This window comes from Pecten maximus, chromosome 15 (assembly GCF_902652985.1).
Source record: "Pecten maximus chromosome 15, xPecMax1.1, whole genome shotgun sequence".
Taxonomy (NCBI): Eukaryota; Metazoa; Mollusca; class Bivalvia; order Pectinida; family Pectinidae; genus Pecten; species Pecten maximus.
In genome coordinates, this window is record NC_047029.1 from 7,284,277 (window position 1) to 7,294,430 (window position 10,154).

Genomic DNA, 10,154 nt, shown 5'->3' on the forward strand with positions numbered 1-10,154 from the left:
TAATGTGTCGTGTTATCTATAATTAATGACTAGGGGCCACAATAGGTCGCCCGGTTACAGCGCTGGTCAGTAACCTCAGGTGAAGATCCCAGGTATGTGGTTCGAGGTAGGGACCAGGGTTGGTTTGTGTTTCTGGGGAATCTGAGTAACAGGCCGGTCTGTGCTGTTGTGGTACTGTCCTTGGGCGAGACACTTTACCTTAATTTCTCTGGATGGCATGCGACAGGGCCTCCCGTTTGCTGTTCAGTGAGGTAGTCACCAACTACTACAAGGATACCACACCAGACAATGACACTGGCTGTTCAAGAGCCGATAAATCCAGTAAAAATAACAAGACTATAAAAGGTGTGATCGACAAGGACCATAAATGGTTAAAATACAAGGAAACAGGGTAAAGGTTACAGTTGTCGGGCAAAAATAGGAGTGTTATGATGTCGGGTGTCGGCTTATTGAGTCACGATATTCTGTTTGTCAAAATGCATTAATCGAAGCCTACGGTATAAAAAGAAATAATTGGATCTTATAAGATTAACACCAACAAATGAATAAATAAGAATGTCCTAAGATGTTCGTTTTTACAACCGGTACAGAAGTTGGTAGGTAGATTTCCGGTCGGTATTAATTTACGAACTTAATAATTATTAATCATTGTCCTTGTACCTTGTATTACTAGCTCGTTAAGTACTGGACATACGTACATTCTCGCACACACCATTGTGTCGCGGGTTGTATAGTTTCTATAACTTGTGGTATAGTAATACACAATATAACAGCAGCCAGTTATTGTTTCAATCGACCATGATTACACTGCCGGAGATGTATCTTTAATCTTGAGAATACGGTCTAGGGAGTCCTGATAAATGTTGGGGGAGTGCTGTGGCTCTTCTTCATAGTGTATAGTTAAATTAATTCGCTGTGCTGTTACACTTGTGGAAATATTTGTTTATGTTTGTTTATTTATTTTCCTAATGAATCTATCGACCCTTATGCTGTGCGTTTCTGTAAACTAACTACACTGCCGTCCATGAAAAACTATATGCTTTGTAGAAAATGTTTTAAAATTTAGTAAATATGAAAACATTGTGTATTGTATATTTTGTCTGTTAGTTTCTGGTAATACTTTCAAAGTCTATCAATAGTCGATACATGCAGTTATTGATGATCAAGAAATCATGTTAAATTGAGAGCGTACTTTCACAGAACAACATACTTTTTGAAGGGATGATTTATAGAGTAACGTTACAGCACATCTCATAAAAAAAACTTAATTGTGCATTTTTGGAATATCTTGGAAAATAGGTCCCTCCCTTGGCTCTACTGGACTTCATCGCTATGGGTTATTTCATGAAAAATTGCCATTGTCGCTGACAAATGAATTATCTTCAAGGAATTGCAAAGTTATAGTTTCTGATTCACTTATAATAATTCAAAATGTCAAAAGGGAGTGTATAGATTTTTTTTATAGTGGCAGTGTAGTAGATTATGCTTAACTTTCGATAGATGTGTTGTAAACTTCTTTCTAGTTGCCCGAAAAGTCTGAATGTCATTTTTATAAGCCCGTCCAAATTTGACGGATGTGTAATGCTTTGGCCTTGTCCGTCAGTCCGACGTGAATATTTGTTTGTTCAGAGATCTCATTTGTCAACCGATCTCGTTGAAACTTGATATATTTTATAATCATGATACAGTTGTGTTTTCCTGGGCTGTAATTTAGATCAACTAGTATTTGCTTTTCAAAATTAATTATTCTTTGTGTTTCAGGATTTGTTTTTAACGGACCTCTGGGAGTAAGAGGACTTTATGTATTTGTAATTATGGTACAGTAATGTTTTCCTGGACCGCATTCTGTTTTGTCGACGTTTTGTAAAAGCTATTGCTCTTTGCTTATTTCAGTGTTAAATCTTACACAGGGATCTAAACCGATCTCGGTGAAATTCTACCTGGATTAGTTACTATCACGTGGAAATCATGGTTTCTCAAACAGTCTTTCATATTATATACATCCATATCACTTTGCCATATGACGGACGTATATTGTTCCGCCCCGTGGTCCTTTTTGATAAAGAGAATACGCCGATTTGTTGACGTTTTGATATCGACCAAATAGTTGATGTCACTAGTGTCGAGAGTATCGTGTGACTCGTCTTTATAATCACAGGTGCCGGACTCGTTTTATAAAATAATAACATATGTTATTATTTTATAAAACGAGTCAGGAACCTGTGTTATAATTGATAATGAGGTTCTTTGTAGTAATCCTTCCTCCCTCTTGTAAAGATTGTCACGGAGTAGTCGTGTCCCCGCCGTTGTTTTATGAGAATATGTTTAAATGCAACACGTTTATCTTTGTTGGATTAAGTTCAAACTGACTAAAGGGCAGTAACTCTCACAAAAAATATCCGCGATTAACAAAAATTATGTCACTCGCGAAACGCGTTTCAGCAGGAAATAAGTACATCAGATATTATTTTTCTTCTTTCATAGATAACACCTTACACGTGATGAACACATTATCCTTTAACATACCTCGTTATATACCTAACACAATATCTGGATGTCGTCCGATATATCTACCACCAGGCCAGTTGGATAACCTGATCGAGAAAATTAAGGTTATCTTGACCTGACATTTTACTTCCCTTTAAAGAATTAAACTCTGTTTCCCAAAAATACATGAATACCGATAGATAGCGAACAACTGTCATAACTTAAGATCAATGGATAATGCGAAACGAATTATGTAAGGGGTCTCGGAAACGTTATAGCGATTTCTGTAGCGGTGCTAAGCTAATCTAGGTTACTTATACGTTGAAGGTTAAATCAAGTTTACCCCCTATGTATCAGTTGCTTTTGGTGACATGCGACAGGGCTTCCATATATTGTTCAGTGAGGTAGTCACCAACTACTACAAGGAAACCCCGACTCACACAAATTACTCTGGCTATTCACGGGTCAATAAACACAGCAAACAACCACTAAACAGACTATCGTTGAATAATCACGGGCCCCCTAAATGTTCTCTCAACATTTACCGCCAAAAAAATAAAAACAAAATGCGGTTAACGTTTTAAAACGGATCACCTAGCTTTCATGGATATATCGCTTATGTATGTCATACATTTTGTAAACACGCGGCCTGTCTTTGTATCTTCAGCAAAATGCATTGTCCTTTTGTTGTTATGTCGGCGAATTCTGATATATGATATATATATTCCTGTTGTCAAAGATATTCTCTTAGCGGAAACTCGGATGAGTCTTATTTATAGACCTTTGTATTTGACGCACAATGCCAATTTGTTTGAAATTTGACGAGTGTTTTTTTCCGAATGGACTTTGAACCTGTATACAAATTGTTTATAAACACGCGATGTGGTCTATATAGAGGAATATTATATTTGAAGTATTTATGTTTAAGATCTTATGGCATGCTGCTAAATATGGACTGGTTTCTGATGCAATCACTATATGGACTATATTTTAATTTCCAGTTATAATCACAAAGTTATACATTTTGTTGTCAGGGTTATGTATATTTCAGAAATATTAAAAGCAGAAACATAAAAGCATTGCGTACACGTCGCTATAGCGAAATATATAAAACGGAAATGCAAAGAGGAAGCACGCTACCACCGAGTTTAAATTTAGGCAGTATAGTTACGGTACAATTAAATGTATACAGTTTTAAAACAGTTATCCACACTACGAACCCTGACTGATTTAAATGGTTTTGAGTGGTAGACTAAAACGGTTATTATAAAGTATGGCATTATGGTGTTATAAGACTTTTATATCATTGTGTCATATGTTTATAGATTATAATGATATAGTGTTTGCTTTCATACAAATAACATTCAATCCGTTTTAGTATATAAGATTGCTACACTCTAAATAATGTTTCATCATGACCATCACGACAATCCGTAGGTTATTACCTCGGCCGACACGAGTTCGAAACCTACGTGGGGCAGTTGCCTGGTACTGACCGTAGGCCGGTGGTTTTTCTCCGGGTACTCCGGCTTTCCCCCACCTCCAAACCTGGCACGTCCTTAAATGACCCTGGCTGTTAATAGGACGTTAAGCAAAAACAAACAAACCAAAGTGTGCTTTGAGTTAAAATTAGATTTCATTTATTCATAAGCTTAGACAGTCATTGTGACAATAACCTCTGAGGACCGAGAAAAGCGAGCCCCATGTATTTGGCAATGTATATACAGCGATGTTTTAGTCTACAGACGATGCCTTCCTTTTATACTAGGATGACATTCTCATATGGACTTTGGACTTTACATGTAAGATGTTCACGCGTTCATGGCTCATTAACACATATACACAGTACACATACGATGTTTCCCGTATAGCCGGTATTATTGTAACACACTAGTAAATATGGAGCATTTCAGTGAAGTGTTCCGGAATGTTAAATCCGTCACCTGGTCCGACATACTATTTTCATAGTACAAAGTATCAGTAAATTGTTGTAAGTTCATTCAAATGAGATCGATATGCTATTTCTAGGTGGCATTATAACAGCCGAATAAAGCGTGATATTACATTGTATAAACTAAATATTACATCGTATAAACTTAATACATTTGTATTACATTGTATAAACTTAATATTACATTGTATAAACTAAATATTACATTGTATAAACTTAATATTATATTGTATAAACTTAATATTACATTGTATAAACTTAATATTACATCGTACAAACTTAATATTACATCTATCAACTTACTATTACATTGTATAAACTTAATATTATATTGTATCAACTTAATATCACGTCATAGATACTTAATATTACATCGTATAAACTTAATATTACATCGTATAAACTTAATATTACATTGTATAAACTTAATATTACATTGTATAAACTGAATATTATATTGTATAAACTTAATATTACATTGTATAAACTTAATATTACATCGTACAAACTTAATATTACATCTATCAACTTACTATTACATTGTATAAACTTAATAACACAACGTAAATATGTAATATAACATTGCATGTACTTATTATTACATTATATAAACTTAATATTGCATTGTTTAAACTTAATATTGCGTCATATTAACTTGATATCACATTGTATCAACTTAATATCATATTGTATAAACTTAATATTGCATTGTATAAATTAAATATTATATTGTATCAACTTAATATTACATCGTGTAAACTTAATATTACATTGCATCCACTTAATATTGTTATATTGTATCAACTTAATATATAGAGGATATCTAACAGTGTCTTCAGTAATACCAAATATATTTCACGAGTGGGGCTAATATTTTGATATTTTTCACGAGTGCTGCGCACTCGTGAAAAATATCAAAATATTAGCCACACGAGTGAAATATATTTGGTATTACTGAAGACACTGTTAGATATTCTGTTTATTACATTTTTTATCAACGAAAAACCTACCCCGTATGCTAACTAGGCCTAATATAAACAAAAAAAGTAGTTCCCCCTGTCCAGGTGCTGACATATATGTCGGGCTTTCTGATTGGTCAATTATTTTGATATTTTCTAATCATTAATTTGATTGGTGAAATCAGCAAAAGTGATATTTTCACTAGTGAAAAATATGATATTTTTATATCACTTTTATAGAATGAATAATTTTTGATATTTCACTGGTAAAAATGTAATAATATATTGTATCAACTTAATATTACAATGTATAATATTACATCGTATAAACTTAATATAACATTGTATAAACTTAATATTACATCTATCAACTTACTATTACATTGTATAAACTTAATAACACAACGTAAATATGTAATATAACATTGCATGTACTTATTATTACATTATATAAACTTAATATTGCATTGTTTAAACTTAATATTGCGTCATATTAACTTGATATCACATTGTATCAACTTAATATCATATTGTATAAACTTAATATTGCATTGTATAAATTAAATATTATATTGTATCAACTTAATATTACATCGTGTAAACTTAATATTACATTGCATCCACTTAATATTGTTATATTGTATCAACTTAATATATAGAGGATATCTAACAGTGTCTTCAGTAATACCAAATATATTTCACGAGTGGGGCTAATATTTTGATATTTTTCACGAGTGCTGCGCACTCGTGAAAAATATCAAAATATTAGCCACACGAGTGAAATATATTTGGTATTACTGAAGACACTGTTAGATATTCTGTTTATTACATTTTTTATCAACGAAAAACCTACCCCGTATGCTAACTAGGCCTAATATAAACAAAAAAAGTAGTTCCCCCTGTCCAGGTGCTGACATATATGTCGGGCTTTCTGATTGGTCAATTATTTTGATATTTTCTAATCATTAATTTGATTGGTGAAATCAGCAAAAGTGATATTTTCACTAGTGAAAAATATGATATTTTTATATCACTTTTATAGAATGAATAATTTTTGATATTTCACTGGTAAAAATGTAATAATATATTGTATCAACTTAATATTACAATGTATAATATTACATCGTATAAACTTAATATAACATTGTATAAACTTAATATTAAATTGTATAAAATTATCATTCTATTGTATAAACTTAATATTACATCGTCTTTTGTATAATGATAAGAGGTACATTGGGGTTTGTCACGGTCCGTTGGTTCCTCTACCAGTTTGTACTCTCGTACATCAATGTGTTTTAATATCGTTGGTTCACTCTGTAAACCCAACGCGTAACATTTAGATACAAAAAATTACAAACCTTTACCTGTTTTACATCCATTGTTCAAACCTATGAAAGCCTGTCGAGTTATCATCCTCTAGTTTATATTACCAGTAAGATGTCTAGCAAGGTTTTAAAACACCACCACGAGACAACACACACCTTATACTTAGTCAGTTATTCCATATAGTTTTCCTTTAGAGATGTGTGCGTTTTTCTTTTATATATTACACATATGACGAACATTGCTTTTATGGCGAAAATTGCTTTTAGGAGAATATTGCTATCATTTCACATGTACATATAACGAATATGTCTCTATGACAAATATTGCTTTTATGACGAATGTAATTTTAATGATTAAATTTTGCTTTTTAGACGACATAATTTCAGTATATGTGCTGTGACATCATTTCGGTATAATATGTGTTGTGACATAATGTCAGTATAATATGTGTTGTGACGTCATTTCAGTATAATGTGTTGTGACGTCATTTCAGTATAATATGTGTTGTGACGTCATATAGTATCATATGTGTTGTGACGTCATTTCAGTATATTATGTGTTGTGACGTCATTTCAGTATAATGTGTTGTGGCGTCATTCCAGTATAATATGTGTTGTGACGTCATTTCAATATAATATATGTTGTGACGTCATTCCAGTATAATATGTGTTGTGACGTCATTTCAGTATAATATATGTTGTGACGTCGTTTCAATATAATATATGTTGTGACGTCATTTCAATATAATATATGTTGTGACGTCATTTCAGTATAATATATGTTGTGACGTCGTTTCAATATAATATATGTTGTGACATCATTTCAGTATAATATATGGTGTGACGTCATTTCAGTTTAATGTGTGTTGTGGCATCTGGAGGGAGAGGTGCAAAAGACCAATAACATAAATAATTTCCTATTTAGCTCACTCTGCCATATAAGTATTGTCTACCATGTTCATATTCGCCACCTTGGTCACGCTAGACAGATCCTGATACCATACAGACATCGGGGTCCGGCTAAGCGTGGATCGCAGACACCTGTGGGGTAATATATCGCTATGTTAAAGTGTACTTTGCCCCGATGTGGTCCGTGTTCAACACAGTGGTGTAATTTCCGGATGGACTTTAACCTGCGTTCTCTGACTGTCATGAATACACGCACTGTAGTATGTCCCATTGATGAATAATGTTTATTAGTCAGTTTGAAAATTCTGAATGGGATGATTATAGCCATGGCGTGTTGAGTGAACTGACCGAGATCTTATAATGATCTATGTATGGCTCCGATCACACTCTGACACGAGGAAGATTAATTACTGATCATACGAGTAGAATTAAACGTTACTATGAATTGCACGTGCTGAATTATAGACTGACGCAATAATGGTTTACCGTGACTCTACAAAATGAATATATTTCATGAATAGAAATAGACATTAAAGTACATATATATTGCACAGTCTCGTGATGTTTGTAAAATAATGAGCGAAAGGTATCCTGTGTTGGCAGGTAATAATAAAACTTTTTTTTCGTTTTCAATAATAAAACATAAAGTGCTTTTAGCCTTCACTTTATAAAATTATTGAAAAGCAGAACCACCGATGTTATTTATTTGAGTCATGCTGAAGTCTATCATCTAGCCAACAGAGGACGCCTCATCGGGTCAATGGATAAATATCAATTATATTGAGAATTAAAAGTGTTTCTGATGACTTTTTTAAACTTTTATATACATGTTGTGATTCTCCTATTTATCAAGTGCTTTTGTCAAAAAATCTATATTGAGTGGCAACACAGAAAATATAGAAAGTCAAAAATATTCCTAGCTCTCTCCTAATCGACAAGAGCTTTTATCTCTGAGGTCCGCTATTCGCTCACTCTTTCAGTAGTTGATAAGATGTTTCCACTTTCTGACGATTTGATGTGTTGTAACGAAAATGAGGTCATGCGATGCGAAGAAGGAAACTAAATTCAAGATGGATAATCACTTCTTAAAACAAAATTTCTGTTTACCGGCATTCATTGAAATATTAGTCGATGAGCAGAAGCTTTCTCCTCGGGAACATGTGGTCCTCTTCCCAATGTTTTTATTTATTTATTTATTTATCTTTTGGGAAACATCTTACCTAACTTGAACATGACTGAGTTCGTCATGGGAACTTCATCGCTGAAAGAGAAGAAGGAACATTTTGGTAACGTTATGACATCTAATATCATTCTTGTTGTACGTGTACAGAGGTATGCATGTAATGCATTCGTTCCCATTTCACTAGCTAATAATACCTGAACGGTGTGTACTGTCATGTAAAGACACTCTACCCACATTGCTCTGGATGACATGCGACGGGCCTCCCGTATGTTGTTCAGTGAGGTAGTCACCAACTACTACAAGGAGACTCCGCCTCAAAATGATCCTGGCTGTTCGTGGGGCGATATACCCAGTAATTAAACAAAACAAAGGCTGATAAGAACAGCCAGAGAAGGAAGGCAAGTAGAAGACATGGATGTACGGTTCGCTGTGGTCTGATCCACAGCAAAATTCAGAATGTATTTGGCGCAATAATTCCTATCACTTCTTTGGCATATACAGAAAAAGAACTTTTTTAAGACGAAAAGGTTTGATATGAATAACTGTTTATTACGAAGTAAATTTAAATTTCCAACTCTAGCTCATCCGTATATATTTAAAAACTTTATAACGAATTTCGGGTGTAACAAATCTTGTGGAATTCGTTATATGTTTTACAGTATTACCTTTATGTTGATTGTCAGAGCTGTAGTTATAGGACCTCAAAACCTGGTGGACTAATCCAGGCAACATCCATACATCTTTCTTGAAGGCTTTAATATTTTATTCAGAAACGTAAACACCCAACATCAGGTATACATATAATTAATCAAACTTATCAGTACTTATCTGATATTTTTTATCAATTTAGATAGAAAATTCCAGCGATACCGTAAAACTGGGTTAAAATGACGATATTGTCCTACCATTTGACAAGCGTGTCCCGGATAATGCGTTATTTGTCCTAATTTAAAGATGCGCTGATAACAGAATTTTTCTAATAACATCAAAATGATTCTGCTTTACAAATTACCTTTATAACCATATTCACAAAGATACTAGATGGTTTGTGGTATATGTTTATTGTAATTTTTGTATTGATACCTTCAAAGTAAGATAGCTTTCTTAAGAGGATTTTTTGTCTTCAAAAAGACAGTACACATATTTTCATACTCTAATTTTCATTTTATCAACGACTAGTTCATTTATGCTTTTTACACTCTGGTTTCAGAGCTATCATCTATGTATGTAAGCTGTTTGTGGTGGTTATATATGCAGGATGGAGCCAGGGGACGAAAGGCGATAAATAGCGATATAGATCCAGGACAAACGTGATATAGACTCGGGACCAACGCGAT